This window comes from Psittacula echo, assembly GCF_963264785.1.
Source record: "Psittacula echo genome assembly, chromosome: Z".
In the NCBI taxonomy this organism is placed as follows: Eukaryota; Metazoa; Chordata; class Aves; order Psittaciformes; family Psittacidae; genus Psittacula; species Psittacula echo.
Window position 1 is genome coordinate 93,183,806 of NC_137742.1, and position 16,833 is coordinate 93,200,638.

The window sequence follows — 16,833 nt, forward strand, 5'->3', positions numbered from 1 at the left end:
GTCCATATTGTACTTGAATCTCAAATGGTTTCATCATCCATACAGTCAAACCCAAGAATTTAAGTCAGGCTGGGATACACAGCAGGTTCATTTCTGAGATCAGGCAGGCTTCTTTTAAATCCTTTCCTTGGATGTGCATCAGTTATTTTGCTGTAAATTTTTGTAGCATTATTTAGTATGCCCTTAACTTCTTTGCTTACCAGATAAACAGATATGGTTTAGAAACACTCTTGGATAAACTGCTTGTTTTGGTGGGAAAGAGACCTGCCATCACGGCGCTGAGGTTCCCCAGCCCTGCCCAGCCATTCCAGTGATTCTAGTTCCTCTCCCTGGGCCTGATCCTGACCTCCACCCAGCAGGCTGACATCCCACCTAACCCTCAACTGGTCATATCCTCAAGGAGGTGCCTGATACATGGGGCTGGGGCTGCCCGTAACTGCCCTGCTCCCTGGCTGGGGCAGTGGCATGAGCCCTGGCTATGAGGCCCTGCCCTGCAGCCCCCCAGAACACCTGACACCCCCTGACACTCCTGGAGCTTTTCAACACACCTTCACCTTTTCCAGCTACATCTATACATGGTACCAAATAGCTACGCTTTTCTCCCCAATAATGGGAAAATATAGTTTATAGTAAAACTACAAACTTTTTTGGGCTAGGTGAAGAGCAGAAGTCAAGTTTTGACCACAACAACAAAATCATTCTAGAACTAAACAAAACACTAAAGGTTGCTACAATTATATGTTGCATGACACACCTCCTTATGCAAGGATACAGTATACATCTGCAGGAGATGTTTACACTTGCTTTACAGCAACACTTGAGTAAGGTATTGCTTCGGTTTGATCCCGATGACATGCCATTTAGAAACTGTGACTGATAAATCTAATGCCTCTGAAATCAGATAAAACTTTGATAAATGACTTCTTAGTGAGCAGGCTGCAATAGCTACTTCTGTCCACATTTAACCATCCTGTGGCAATCAGCACCATTTTGTTTAATCAACAGTTCAGACAACAATACATTTGAAAGCTATCACACCATTAGGAGATGTGAAGATATTCCTTTCCTGAAGGATATGTTAAGACAGAAAACTACAAAAACTAAACTCCTTCTTAACAGTTTTTATGGCATGAGTGCTTGCTAGGGGAAGTCAGACAATTTTAAAGAAGAATTTTATTCCAAGTGCTTTTCCCATATTTTGTGGTGATGACACTTGAGAAAGGACCTGTAGCAGAATCAAACACACATGGTAACACAATCATTTTCTCCTTCACAGACAAATAAAAGTATTACCGATGTATTCACATGAAGTGAAAACATGCAAGCGTCTCTTAAATACCAAAATGATAAGAGGAGCTCTAAAACTACAGCAGCATGGAAAAAATAGAATTTTACAGTTAACAAATAAAATTGTGCCAAGGCTGCTAATGTCATGCCACTTTTTTTCCACAGTCAGGGGAATTCTCTATAAAAATTCAAAATGAATTTATAGTCATGTCAAAGAGCATGAGGTGCAGAAGATCAAGTAGAAACTGATTTGTTTACATCAAAGCACATCAGCCTACTAGGCAGAATAAGCTAACAATTCATAAATGCTAAATGCTTCCTATTTACTCCTTCCCTATAGATTCTGTGAGCAGGTCATTTGTGGCTGAATGCAGAAGTGTAATATTGTTCCTTTGGTCTTCACCCAGTGGAACCAAGTTTCCAGATTAGCAAGTGATTTTTGAAACAGAACGGTAGCATTTTGTTTTTTTCTTTCTTAGACTGGTTAGCAGCCACATGGGGTAAAGTATTTCACTCTAAGTGGAGATATTATTCATATGTTAGGTTTTTAAATTTAACCGTGATCCTGACCAAGGCTCCCCAGAGTTAATAAAGACAGAAGACAAATCAGCAATTAAAAAGAGGGTGGGTCAGCAATCCTCTACCAAAAATATTGCTCTGAATTATTCCGGGAGACCAGTCTACATCTCTTCAACTAGAAAATCGGCATATGTTGAACCAATTATTTGGCAAGGAATAGCTTATCCACTCTGCATTGAAGGAGGAGGCTGCTAAGCTAAGTGATTAAATAATCTAGTGTAGGTACTCATTTAGTTATGGTTTTCTCACAACCAGAACATGACATCAGGAAAGCCATTCCTTAAAGAAGCTGAAGGACCAAAGATTTTAATGAACAGTGGCAAAATCCCATTTCTCAGCCATTGATGTCTTCTAAGAGAAAAGGAGAGAAAGGCCAAATATTGGACTAATGCTGAACTGTGAAGCAACTGGATTGTGCATCCAATAGTCATAATTGAAATCAAAATTGTATGATAATCAGAGTTCCCAGGTAAGTTAAGTCTATAAAACTAAGGTCTACACTCCCTGACCTTGCCTTTCTTTTTACCTACAGTAAACAATGGCCAAGTACAGGATAATTCAAAATCACAGTGTACAACTAATTTCATTCTCAAACACAATCTCTCCTTTGTCTTCAGAAATTAAATTGGAAGCAGAATTAACCCAGATAAAGAAGATGCAGGTTGATCTAAATGGGCAACTTTCACCTAGTCACAAGGAATGACAAATTGAAAACTTCTCCAAAATGCAGATATACAATCAAATTCTGCTATCGGATGAAATAATTGGGACCAACATAACTTATGCACCATCACTCCAATCACTGTGTCCTTGCCTGGTGACTATTAATCTTTCTCTGCCGAGTTTCCACTTCATCTTGGAATGACAGCAAAATGATAAGGAGATAAACCCAGCTAGTACAGTACACAATATAATACAGTGTTTCCTAATTTAACCCTCCACTGATTGTTGTACACTTTCCAGTATTCCCAGAGCACAGCAAATATAAATGGTCAAGATACTGAGTGTCCAAACAGCTGGTTGAGCATTGTAACTTCAGACATTTCACCTTTTTATGGACATTTACTCTCAGAGCACCAGTAAGACCCCATCCTGAAAACACTGGGACAGCCCACCACTGCTGTCCACTGGACCTGTAGGTTTGACACTGGAGCTCCATTAGATTTTGAGAGAAGAGTTCAGGCTACGTGCATAACAGTGGATTAACTTTTCATTAACTAGCAGCTATGTAAATCAGAATTTGGCAACTGAGCCAGGCATGCCTCACTTGTTCTAAAACTCAGTCTCACTTCTGGTTTATACTTGTTAAAGAGGGAATAAGAAAGAGAGAAGTGGAAGCAATAAAATCAACTAATAGCAACATTTAATGCCAACATTCTTTTTCCTAAGAGATGATAGAGTGAAATATTAAGATTTCAGCCTCAGCTACACAGATCTGCTTTAGTACAGTGCACATTGTCCTAGGTTTACAAGCAAGAGAAGGATCTTTCACAGGAAAAGAATGTAACAGCAGTGCTGAAACCATAAAATAGAGCAGGCATGAGCTCCTGATCCTTCTTATTCAAGAAATACAGGCCTGAATCAAACTGGTAAGGGAAAAGTCATGGATAAACACTCTTTCAGTTTTGACTTTATTATGTTACCTCTTGTAACATGGTGATTTCACTTAAAACTTTTTGAATTCTCCGGACATATTCAGAATAGGGAGGGAGAGAGGGAGGGAGGGAGGAAGGGAGGGAGGGAGGGAGGGAAGAAGAATGCAGATGGGGCATACTCAAATTCCATGCACTCAACTACTTTGTACCAGAGCTTCATAAACCTCCCTGGTTTGGGTTCATGAGAGATATGTTGCTATTGATAGCCATTGAGTGAACACAGATTTGCTCTAAATTCTGAAAAACTCTATGTATCATAGGAAAACCATGATCTCCACCCAAAGAATGTTACCTTTCTTATCATCCTATCTTTTTAAATTTCCTTTACTCCTATTCATATCTTCCATGTTTCTTCTTATCTGACACCTTTCCCTTCCAAATCTGCTTATAAATGGACGCTTCTTCAAACAGTTGCTCATAACCTCCTTAGTAGTTCTTATTTCAGCACTAAATAAACTTCTGGTTTGACTGTTGTATTCCAAATGACTACTCCTCACCAGACTCTGTAGGTTTAATGCAACAAAGATCAAGAGAACAAAGACACTAAAATTCTTGTGTCAAGAACTACATAAAGAAAATATTTTGAAAAGGGAATAAAAGTATTAAAAGGCAATTGAATATTTCTGAGTATTTTCTTTGTTTGCATACTGTCTATACCTGACATAGTACAGAAATTTTGGGAAAAAAAAATCAGATTTAATATAGGTCAAGTGAATAAGAAATCGTAGTATATGATGCAAAAGATGTGTTCTGTATAAAACTGACTTTTCCCAGGGAGAAAAGCAAAGATAAAACTAATATAAATTTGATACATTCTGTCAACTGTCTATTTGATTTCATAATACAAATGGGTATTATGAAATAGATTAAACACTTAATAGAAACAGGACACCATCTTAGATGAATGTCAGATATGGGTCATCTAGAGTTACAAAAAATAAGCCCAACATGATGCTAGTGATACACAAGCTACTTTGAAAAAAGTCCAGAAACCAGAGAAATTTTAGTGTTCTCACAGAATAAGTACATACTTTATACGTTCATGGAAACACAGTACCAAAATAATCCACTAATTTATCACCAACAACTGCTAACTTCAGCAGGATTAAGAGATCTGATCAAAGAAAGCTGTCACTCAGCTCTCCAAGATATATTTTGACTATTCATTGCAAAGAACAGGAGCAATACAATATCACATGTTAATAGAAGCAGGCATAGAAGAGCTCACAAGCCCAGAAACATGTCAATATTTCTAATATTGTTAATGAAATCCTGAGACAGACTAGTGAAGTTTAAGACATAGAACACAAGTTATCCAAGTTCAAAAGAATGAACACTAAAAAATCTGGAATTTGGGGAAGCGTATTTTCTGCCTGAAGGAATCAGCTTTTGATTAAGCAATTGACTTTTTTTGTAAATAACATTAAAATAAAGAACTTTAATTTCATCAATATTATAACATTAAAATACAAAAACCACTAACTGCCATGGACAAATGTTTTCGATTATATCTAAAGAGAATAAGGGATGAGTTCTGTGGGAACTTGACATTTATCATTCAAGTGAGAAGACATCTTGTGAATCTCAAATAACACAGCTAAGAGCAAGTTTAGTGATCTTTTTTTCTGTCACAGATAGAATAATGCTACATCTTCCTACAGCCCATCACGTATTCTGTTTCAGTTGTGTAATCACATGCAGAGGTTTCAGGAGAAATGTAGGAAAACCTGCTGTCCTCCTGAAATCTTCATAGCAGACACACAGTAAACCTGCATAGTAGAGCATCACTTACTCCCAGCTGATTCACATATCTTATGGCAAAAATAAAGAAAGCATTCACATCTCCTGCACACAGACACATAAACACACAGGCTCCCAATCTTTTATGCAGTGCAGCCTGTCTCAAATTTAGATTTCAGTATTTTCATAAAATATAATGTCATAAGTGCACTCATATTTCATGAATAATTTCCAATTGAAACTAAACCACAGTTGTCAAAATAAGTGAATGAAGTATCTTTGCTTATTAACATGATAAAGTTTAACATTTTACTAGAGGTCTGCTAATTCCTAATGTACAAAATTCTTCAGCCTCTAGATAATCCATGTAACTGAAGACCATTTAACTTAGAGCTTAATGCAAAAAACATAGTACATTTATGATTTAAACTTCTGAGAATGTTGTAATACCTACTTACCAGCAAGCGCTGTACTTCAGTTATACAACACTGCAAACAAAATGTGTGTCTCCTTCTACTACAAGCAATCAGATAATACAAGTATTTACATTTTCCATGACACTTCTTTACTGCAAAGGCACAAGATTAATTCATATAGGTTTGAGTCATGTTGCAGCAAGGTTTCTAGCTCAATGGTCATTCTTCCCTTGACAAGTTTCATTCATTTTACTATCAAAACACTAAACCACACACTTCAACCACATAACCTTGTATCAAAACTTATTCAGAGGATTATTGGAGATTCTTTAATTTAAAAGAACCACTTTCAGCATTCTCTCCTTTAAAAGAAACCCTTTTTATCCCTTGATTTCTGAAGGCATATAAACATTTCAGCATGCCAACTGTAAGCAGAAATGCTTAACTTAAAACTAGTAAACAGAAATAAGATAGTTGCTCAAAGCTTACTGGTGTTTGCTTGTTGGGCTTACTCACTTCGCATGCCAGAACATACCCAGGAGGGTCACCGTGAAGAAGAAGCCTTATGAAAACTGAAAAGTATGCCACCAGGCCAGCTAAAATTCAAGTGCTGGAGTCAATAGAGCTGTTTAAGCAAAGGTCACTTTTAGAAGACTTGTGTATCCAGACAGACTAGAAGAAAGTGTGTTTCATGTGGTTCTACATGTGTGTTAGAGCTAACCTTAAAAACAAAAAAAAAATAATGAAACTAAGGCAAAGGTAACTAAAAAAGATAAGGGCTTTTTAATATCTTAAGGAAAATAATATCCTCTTCCACTTTGCTTTGAATTATTGCCCAATGTGAAAGTTAGTTTTCACAAATTTATGAAGTAACAACATTGTCATAATGGAAAAACATATCCGCTGTAACTACCAGGATATCTTTCTCTATAGAACATTTTCAATAGAACCATTCTTAACTAGAGCCAACCTATCGAACAAAGACAAGCCCATTAAGCAATCAAAAGATTTTAAAAGGACTAGATGGCATGAATAAAAGGAAGAAATTATAAGACAAAGCTGTACAAAGACCTCAGAAAACTACCACTCCTTTCTAAGGAAAACAAAAGTACAAAAGGCATTCAAAAGCCAACAAGGTGTCCTTGTTGGTCAGCTGGGTGAGCTGAATACTTCCAAAAATATATATGTCAGGAAAAATAAAAAGAAAAAAAAATGGAAAGCAAATCTGTATTTTTTTAAATACAAGCAATTAGGAAGGATATCCAATAAAAAGGTATGCTAGCATTTGCCAAAAAAATTAAAGTAGCATCAAATACATAAAGAACATTGAATACCTCAATAATGCATCAACTAGCATGGCTTTCTACAACTCACTAATCAACTAAGTTGGCACAATTAGTTGGTATGCTATTTACGTTAATCTGTAAAAAGTGACTTATTTAACAGTAAAAATCAATTAGAATCAAACCCAAGGCTTTTTAATTATAGAAAACACAAGGTATAAACTTAAAAAACAATTTAATGACTAACTGATTTATGTTTTACCTGAACACGTATTCTCATTAAAAGCAAAGTAAATATCTCTGAACACAGACATATTCCCTGCCATTCTCTTTATTATTTAATTTCACAGGTATCTCAGCATGATCTGAATAAATTATACTGACAATACAACAACATAAATGATAAATCAACAACACAATTCTGGTGATATATAGCATGAAATATAAATAATAACCAGCACTGCTAATTGGCTCACTACTTGGCACAAATCAGTAAGTAAGCTGTTTCCCTGGTAATGCTTCAGCTGTGTGCCACCCTAATCATTAAGCATTTCCAGCCATTCTAAGCTGTTTCTACTGTTTTGCATAAGAAACTGTACTGTATCATAAAAAACAATGCTTGAAAGAAAAATAAGATTGTTCATTGACAGCATTTGGATATTATGAACCTACTCCTGCTCCATGGTGTAGTCAATTCATTGCTTGAAATACCAAATCAGAATGTGTTTTACTTGAAAAGCTAAAGTAGAATAACCACAGACTGAAGTTATTTACCAGTGCAATCAATTCCCAGTGCCTAGAAGAGTCTGTAGTCTTTGCTTCAGGACTTTATTTATTGTCAAACACAAAAGATTAATATAAAAGCATAAATCCTGCTTTCCATCATAGGCTGAAAATTCCCTGACCTCTGAGACTTCCACAGAGCTCCTTATCTCAGGAGGGGCTCCCTCTTACAGAGCAGAGGCTTTCTATTACTGAGCAATAATAAGACCCAGCCACCTGATGCTGCTCTGTGAGGCTGTGCACAGCCTCTCTCTTTCTTTCCTAACCTGTGCTACATTACAACAAGCCCCAAGCTGTTGAAAAGAAAACCAAAATCATCAATATCCCAAAGGGAGACTCACTGAAAAAGTTTTATAAGATAACTGTTAAATCCTGTTTTCCTACTTTATTCCATTGCATCTGTGAGAATTGCCTCAAAAACATGTATGCCTGGTTTGGTTTTATTTTCTAATCCTGCCACACTTTTCATTTCAAAGACTTTCTTCATCTGCAAGTCTCATTCTGAAAAACATCAAAACCTCCTTTTCATCAATTTTCAATTTGTTGGCACACCTCTTCGCTTGCACTATAGGACAAAGCCAATTAAGTAATCAGATTTACCTTGTGTAAATCACTCACTTTCTATAAAATCTTATTAATCTTCTCATTCACTTAAACTAAGCTCTCTATTTTCATTTTTTCTTTGTATGTAAATTTCTCTGTTTCTGAATACTTTTTATGACTATTCCTGTATCCTTTCTGCTTATGATGTATATATTTGCAAGCAGAAAGGCACAAATTCAACAGCGTATTCAAGGTAAGAGAATATCACTGATAGGTATCATAATATTTGCAGTATTATTTTCCAACCCATTCTTTATTCATCCAACCATTTTGTTTGCTGCTAAGACCACCGCTGTGAACTGAGCAGCCTTTTCTATTGAGCTGTCTGCAGTAATGATGATCATGGGGAAACTCTATCGCCAGTGAAAGAAATGGAAAAACTCCCAGAGACTTCAGTAGGATCGGAATTTCACTGAAGTTCCTTCTATCAAGTAGCTATAGCTAATTTACAATTCAATCAATGGTTATGAATACTGCAAATAATTCTATACAATTTATATTGCAGGAAACTTGTCAAAACTGAGTATATTTGAATTTCTGCTCCCTAATAGTCTAAATTGGTTAGATCTCCAGAATTCCTCAGAGGCCTCTATGAACTTGACTAAGCAAGAACTATTGTCATCTACATTTTTTTTTCCTTTTATTTTACATTCTTGTCATGCGTTTAACCTTTAGACTGCAAATAAATCCAATAAATATACTGAATAAATCTTCGTTAATCCTGAGTCTCATGGAGCCCCCTGTTAACTTTTACCTATGCTCAATACTGGCCAGTTCTGCATTCTCTGTTATTTTTTCCAAGGGTCCAAAAACATTTCATTAAGGTGGTTTTTTGTATAGTTACCCATTCTTTGGTAAATATAAATACTTCTAGTAGCCTGAGAGGTATCATTTATGACAATTTCCTTATTTCTATTGTATATGCCTTCTTTAAATTGTTATTTCTTTTTGTTAGTGTTTTAAATCCAGACAATCACTTTTCCCCTATTCCTGCTGAACCTAAACTCACAAACTGATGAAGAGTTTCTGTTCCAGAAATGGAACAGAGAAGGAAAGCAAAATTGACAGCTAGAAAACAAAAGGTTATAGTCCTCATTGCATATCTACAAGTGCTCATCTACAATTTACAATTCTGTTTCATGACACAATCACATACAGTGTATTTAAGTTAATTTGAAAATACTATGCATTTGCAAAAGTCTCTACTATCTGCTGCTTATCTAACCATCAATTTCAGAATTAAGTAATGTAGGCAAAGTTGCTGAATGTGATATCTGTTCCAAAGTCTTACTAATATTACAAAGCTTGGTAATATTATCCATAGCATGTCTTGTAGGAGCTTGATGGAGGACTATGCTGACACAGTCCCACTAGTGTGTACGTTATGCAGAGCATGCAGTTTTCAGGACATGGGAGGGTTTTGCACAGATCTGCACTGTATTCCATCAAAGATACCAGCTTGCTTGCAAGTAACTTGAGATTTTTAACATACACTGCCGTGCACTACATAGGAAATATGCATGTTAGTGTGTAAACAGAGAGCTGTGAGCCCTTAGGTGAATCAGTTGAGTTATTCAGTACATATCTCACTTAGTCTTATCATCCTAGAGGAACTCTCCATTTCTTAAGTCTTCTATTTAACAAATCCACTAAATTTAACAAATCTGCAGTTAATAAGAAATTAATATGGTTCAGGCATGTTTAATGTTAAATAAGCACTTAAGTGCTTTACTAAACAGGAGCTTAAACAACACATACGACTTTTTTCTTCTATGTTACACTTTTAGTTTCAGATTGCTGAAGTGGCATTGGCAGCTAAACTCAAACTCTGACCAGCCACAAATTCAGGATGAAACACGTCTGATGTTTAAAATATCCTTTGCTGTAACAGTAAGACTTCATGGTCTCTGCCAACAAAGGTAACGTCCTGTGTGGTGCTATTTCTTTTAATCTCTTTTCCAGGAAGAATGAAATATATATCTGGGGACAGAGGGATGCTGCCTCATTTTAAAAGGGTAGATGCGGGAAGAGCTGTTATGTTATCCTTTGTTAACAAGTGGCAAAGTTCTCATAAACCTCCACTCTCACGTTTGTACATTCATGCTTGTAGACATGCAAATACTCAGAAATGCATGCAATACGTAGCAGCATATATGTTCTATGCTTTCAAAGGCAACAGGTTCAATTTTGTTTAAATTTTTTAATTGAAGTCAAAACATTTTCGCATTTGGCATATGCTGGCAGCAAATAAAATGATCCTGACGAATGGCATAAAACTATTAATTATGTTTTGTTCACTCTACTGTTATTGTATTGCATGTGTGGTTAAAAATTAACTGTATGATCTTATTTAAAACAATACACATGTCATTTCAGACGTTCCTAAAAAGGATGCTTAGTAATAATAAATAGGTGTACTTGTCAAGAGAAATTTGCTAACAAAGTGAATTCAAGCATCTTAAATAGATAAAAGAAAGCAACGATAAATTACCACAGGGTAATATTTTGTTTTATTATTTTTAAAGATTCCTCTCTCTGTTTTTTTTTTCATTGATAAATTTTAGATATGCAGATAAAGACAATAAATGTTTCATGATTCTATGGGCATTCCAGAGTCTCCAGACAACCTTAAATATTTCAGTGTCTGGGAAAAGTGTCAGACTATATCATCGTGTCTGTATTATAAATACTAATAATATTGGTAAGTATAACTTGAATGATTTGAAAGTAAAACTGTCAAAGTTATTTCCAACCAGGGCACACAGTAGGGAAAAAAATCAGCATTCTCATCCCCAAATACAATGAAGCAACAGAAGCAAATAGGAGTTTGAAAGTAAAATTTGTTGCATATCTGCATTTGTCATTCACATAAATACACAAATAAGTGTGCAAATAACTCAAGGTAAGTGTACAGCCAGCCAAAATACGTCATGTAAATGCCAACTTACATGGTTTCAAATATACAGAATTTGCCTGCACAATCTCCGAAAGCAGTTTTGAAAATCCGGCCTTTTGAACTTACGTCTCTGCAGCAATGTCAATTAGGTCCAATATGAGTGGTGACGATACATATTAGTCCCATGATCTAAATAGAGATAACACATTTGTCAAAAAATATGTATGATTTATCAGGATGAATTTGCTCTAACATGTACTACCTTTTCCCAAGATGGATGAAATTTATCTATACAAAACCATAAAAGAAGTGTTTTCTGTTTGGTTTTTTGTGTGTGTTTTTCCATCAATTTAAGAAATTTATTTAGGTTTCATCATGTATTTATTTCCCTCCCCCTGAAAATTTGTTTCCTATTTAGAAAGAAATTTATATCCAAGAAATTCACAACCACTTTGTATTTCCACAGCCAGTTGGAAGAAACTACAAAAGAGCAAGAATTCAAGCACAATCCCCAGAAAAGCCAACTCCCAGCTAAGGGGGTAAAGGCCTAAGAATGGCATGTGCACATGATGTCATGACTGTCTCAGAGGAGATTCTCACCATGTTTTCCAGTCAGTATGTACTGAATGACCCAGATACACTGGAGTCACCCTAATGGGCAGAACAAAGTTCACAGGAAGAATCAGAGTTTACCTAGAAGGTAGAATTGTACCTAGCAATTTCTTCCGAAACAGAAGGGGTGTGTTGCAACACCTGTACTCAAGGATGAAGATTTGCCGGCACCACCACTGCAGCAAGGATAAGAAAAGCTCACAGAGGCAATATCTGGGTTGACAGTGTACCTACATGAATATGTAAGATCTGCTTAGGCACTGTCAGAAAAGCTGTCATAGAACTGAGCATTGAGGGTGTTTCGGAACTACAGAAAATTCCTGATGCTTTTGTGAAGGAAAATACCATATGCAAAGGTATGGTGAGAGCTGAATTTCCCTTAGGAAATTACAACAATGCATGGCATTTAAGCCTAAAATTCTTAACAATACCCCTTTCAACTATCCTATTCTTAGTCCAGATTTGCCAATCGATAGGTTGCTACACTCTTTCAATATACACAAAAAAAGGTCTACCAAGAACACAACACCAGTATATTTCATGGACATCCACCAGGAAATACATCTTTGTGCCAGAAAGGAAATAAATTAACTTTTCCAAGACTTTGCACCAGCATAAAGATCATTGCCTGAATTTCAGATACAAGACGGCAAGTTGGCAAAAATATTGGCAAAAGGGAGCAGACAAAGATTCATAGTGAAAGACAGCTTGGCAATACTAGTAAGACCCTTCTCCAGGCCTCAGAGCACACAGAAGCTTTTACAGGACAGTGCCCTTTATGTGAATAATATATAAATGCCTTCAGAAATTGCAAGAAAAGCTTGGGGCTTTTACTTTTTTTCACCTCCCCCCCCCCTTTTCTTTTTCTTAAAGAGCATAACTTCTTCATCACCTTTTTCTAAATCCTTAATAGTATGTTACCATACTGTTTATATATGAAAACAGCACTGTGGCAAAACTTTTTATTGATCATGGTTTAAATTGTCTGAGGAAGTCTTTCTGAGACTTATGAAAGTATCTCTTGTGCACAATATCCTTTTATTTTCCCACTTCATTTATTTTGTTAACTGAAATGAGTGCATACATGTAACCACATCATGGTTCAGCACCTTTGAACTATTTCTAACAATTTTTTTTGATCCATATATGAACATGGGAATGTTGGAAATGTAAAATATATGTATTTTTTTAGACAACAACAACCAGCTAATAAGCTATTTTTTATGCCCTAGAAACTCAGATTTGGAAAGAGAAACTATTTAAAAACTTCTGATCAACCCAATGAGTGCTTGAAGTACAAATATGTCACTTTAGCTATCCAAACTGACAAAGTACACATGAGCAAATGTTAATGGAAACCTTGGAGAAAGTGACAGCTTACCTCAGAAACCCTTAAAGTAAAAAAAAACAATACCAAAATAACTAACCAAAAAACAAACAAACAAAAAACCCAAACAAAACAGAACAAGAAGAAAGAGTAAGATGATTAAATTTAATAATGGCATATTTTTACTGTGGCTTTTGTTCAGCATTGTTGATCTTTTTTATTATCTCACCCTTTAAAGATGCAAGAGCAATCTGCTTTAGATCTGAGGTCATCCTTACAGATATGTTCGTATTCAGGCATATGTCTGAATAACTGGGTTCAAAAGGACCTGGCTGGTTCATTATGTTTGAAAACACAACTGCATTATCACTTCTGGATGTCATGATGAGCTTGATCTAGACTAACTACTACAAGGGCATTGTGTGCATCAATAAAGAAATGTGATAATCCTCTAGCAAAAATTAATTTATTAATGAAATGAATAATTAAACCTGCTGAAAAACACATTTGCAGGAAGTTAAGGTGTTTTGAATAAGAATGGGGCATTTTCTTGTCAGCAAAATAGACTTGCTAAAGTAAATAACCCAGTAAGTTACTTACCTCATAATGTATTTAGTTATAATATTAAATGGATAAAGTACTTGATCATCTCCCAAGATAATAAAGCTGGTGGTATGGAGAAAAGCCACCATGGGATTAAGGGAGAGTTAAAACATTTAAAATATGCAATTAAAGGCATTCTAGCATGCCTATGATCTCTGCTCTGGTTTCCTATTTACAGAGAAGGAAAACTGGCTCAGACCTCCTAGACTAAGACAAGGAAGTATGCAAAATCGAGCAGTCTCTGTGCCAGCTCTTGCTAATCCTTTTCAGTATGGTTTGCTGCTAATTTGTCATGGCACATATTTGCCTTATGTCTAATTAGCATCAAATTGCAAACTGCTATTTGCTAACAATTTGTTACATCAATCTGCTTGAAAATCTATAGTTTAGAACTGGATTGCAGCTTATTCTGTCTATCAAAATTCCATTTCATACACATCACAGTAAACTATTTCCCTCTAGAAAACATTGCAGTGCTCTATTGTACAAACGAGCCTACATTTAAAAAAAAAAAGCCTATACAAAGTAACATTTTTTGTTCCTTTGTTTCATCCTCCATTTATATTTTCCCATAACTTGTTTACAACTGTAATTAAATAAAGAACAGGTGGCAGTTGAGAGCTAAATATATCTAAAATTGCATCACTCTCATAATAGAGTAGGCACCTACAAAATTATCACATATACTTTGGAGAATATAGGCAACACCCTCACAAGAATTTGTGGTCTGGAACTAGTTCTCAAAGTATAGGAAAATTGCAGTCAAGGAGTTTGCCTGGCTTAGGAACTTGCTAATCTGTTCTGTTCAATATCCACAGATAGCATAATAAAAAAATAGGTAAGAATTTTTGTCACAAACAAATACTGCTGCAAAGTGTTAGCCAGTAAACTGTAAGTGATGTGGGAACTGTTTGTGTGTAAGATTTCTTCCCCTGCTATGCCTCATTAGAAGCAGATGGAATACTCCTGCTGTATTCATTGCAGGGAATGGATGGAAATGTGTCAGTGCAGGGCCTGGTCTATAAAATTCACTTGACAGTAACACATGATGCTCTAAGCAGTCTCCTCTGCTATATTCCAGGGATGGTACGGGGTCATTGAATACGCATGGCTATATGCTGCTTCTCTTGAAGCAATGTCTCAACCCACATAAGATGATGTTTCATATATAGATATGGTAGAGATGGATATGAAATGTTTTTTTCGTGCCAGAAACATTTCAAATTTCAAAAATATATTGCCTAGAAAAAAAATAAATTTGTGGGGCTGAGGGAGACATCACAGGATCAAACAAGAAAACAATGTGAGAAATCCAAATACACAATACCCATATAAATGCTCTGGGCCTCAAACTGCAGCTGATTCTGCATCTTCCTTTGCCATTTTGATCCAAAATTCCATACTCGACACAAGACATATTTTCTCATTCAAGTTTCAACAAAATAAGTATGAGGCTTGCCTTACAGTGAATTGGTTTTTGCTATAGCAAATAAAAGTAGCCAGAATTTCCTGCCCATTTCTATGCAAAGTTTGCATACTTTCTGCTTGTGAGAGAATGTGCCAAGTGCAGTATAAAATGTTGTCAGATGCAATTAAAGCTTTTAAAGCTAAGTGAAAAGACAAGTCTGTCGTTGCTGTATCCATACCCAAAAGAAAGTCTTCTACAGTTACAGAGAAAATATATTGAATGCAACTTTCAAAGACAAATTGAAGACAGACATATAAGAAGTGCTTACCATTAAGTTGAACCCTGCTGTCATTGGTAAATGTCCATAGCTTCCATGAATGCAGAGTTAGAACCAGATTCAGCATTTTAGATGAGTTCCAGGAGTGCTTAAATAAGGCCAGTCATAAATACTGAAGTAACAGCTTGAGCTGGAGACTGGCCTAGATAACCTCCTGAAGTCCCTTCCCACCTGAATCATCCTAAGATCTGACATCTTATTTAATGAGCAGTTAGCAATTCCTTTTTTTTTTCCCTGTATTCTGCATTATTTTCTAATGAGAGAAAAGTCCAATACAAATGCATACTGGTGATCACTGCTGCTTGTAAACCACACCGAAGGGTCAAGGGGAAAAATGATAACAAGTGGTTGAAACAGAGTTAAGAGAAAGACTACTTTTTTCCAATAAGATCAGATGACATCCCCCTGATTTGTACTTTCAGCAGCAATAACATATTAATCATATCTAAGGGGAAGCTTTGCCTTGCCTTCAAAAGCTAGCTACTTGTTTAGAGGCTCACTATATTTCTCTGTAAGGAAAAAAAAAAAATAATACAGAAATATAAATTAACATTGAACAGGACACTTTAAGCAACCAGCATCATCTGTGTCACAAAAACGGGAACAATCCCCATTATGGAAAAGGGCTCCTGCCTTAAAATGGATCATACCAAAATAGTGCCTGTATGAGTTGGACATGGCGTGGTAATATACGATAAAGTAAGAACACTCACTGAAAGAATGCAACTTTTCCTGATTTTTTTAATGAGTACTAATATGCTCTATTGCAAAACTGTTTTTTTTCAAAATATGTTAATTCCTCAAATTTTATAGAATTCTCTTAACGGACAATATTTTTGAAACCACATTAATTTCTCCTTCTTTCAAAATGATACATAAATATAGTAAGGCCCAATTTTGTGCATAGAAGTGGGAATGCAATCTGGACAGCTAAACACATCTTAATCTTCCAATCTGGAGGATAGAATTCAGGGGGTTTTATCTTGGCTGAGGGAAACCAGTCTGTGTGCCCTGAATTCTCTCCAGATTTTATGGCTATGATATCAGCAGTACCTCTGTAGCCAAAATAGCTCTGTACACTGCAATTTGACACACCTTCAATGAGAAGTTGGGGAACAGTTTTCTGCCTTCAGACCCTCCTAGGCTGAGGGTGATTTGAGATCAGCAGAAAGCAAGATTCATTAGGTTTCTTTTGTATAACAGTGCTGGTTTTCTTGAACAACTGAAGTGCTTGTTTTTCATTTATGCATAAGTTGTTCATGGTTTCTGTAAAACAAACCCCAGAATTTCTAGTTGTAGCTTTT